Consider the following 899-nt stretch of genomic DNA (forward strand, 5'->3'; position numbering starts at 1 on the left):
GGGGCCGGGGAGCGCGGGGCGTAAGGGGACGAGCCCTGTGGCTCTGCAGGGGTAGAGCCAGCTCCAGCCCCCAGCGCCTCCCCGCGGCCTTCAGCGGAGAGGCGGCGCGGAGGAGCCGCCGGGCAGGGAAGGGAAGGGGAAGGGAGCGGAGGCGGCGCCCGGCCGGAGCCTCCTCGGAGAGGCTTCGGTCTTGGCTGAGACGGAGTGTCGGCAGAAGGCTAAGGGGCCCAGGGAACCTCTTCCCGCCCCCTCACCTGCACGGCGCGGCTGGAAGTCTCCATGATGTATGCTGCCTAGACACGGCCTTAGGTGTTAGTGGAAACATTCCTCCTCCTCTATTCAACTGCGGTCCTAAACAGGGACTTGGCGTGCAATTTCTGCCGCTGTAGTGGCAGGAACACATTGATGTGAAACCCAGTTTAGAGGGCTCCAGTCCACATATGCGCCAGTAGCCTTTATGGTAATAATAAAAAACTGAAATGTTTTAAGAGAGACCAGGTAGTTGAGCTTTTCCATTGGGAGTCTCCACTGCAATGTCCTCAAATTAATATTTTAAGTTCTGCAGAAGGTAGTCACGTTGCGAGTACAGACAGGACTGGCAGACTAGAAGAGGAGCTTGGTCACAAAATGTCCCAGTTGTCTCCTCCTGTGTTTTGCTTGCATAATAAAAATACCGTGAAAAAGTAGATCCATATTCCTTCAGTAGACTCAGGTTTGTCTGATTGTTTGCCACTTAAATATCTGGACTTAAAGTTGTATATGAATGCTGCATTATTTACAAGACAGGACTGTGGTGACTTTTTTAGTACAGCTGCACTTGACTGGGTACTTGGAACTAAGTTCAGTTTTGCACCATGAGGACATTGTCAATGTAGCCTCTTTGATTTCAGATCTGATTT

The sequence above is a fragment of the Aptenodytes forsteri genome, unplaced genomic scaffold (genome assembly GCF_000699145.1).
Source record: "Aptenodytes forsteri isolate BGI_AS27 unplaced genomic scaffold, ASM69914v1 Scaffold137, whole genome shotgun sequence".
NCBI classification, from domain to species: domain Eukaryota; kingdom Metazoa; phylum Chordata; class Aves; order Sphenisciformes; family Spheniscidae; genus Aptenodytes; species Aptenodytes forsteri.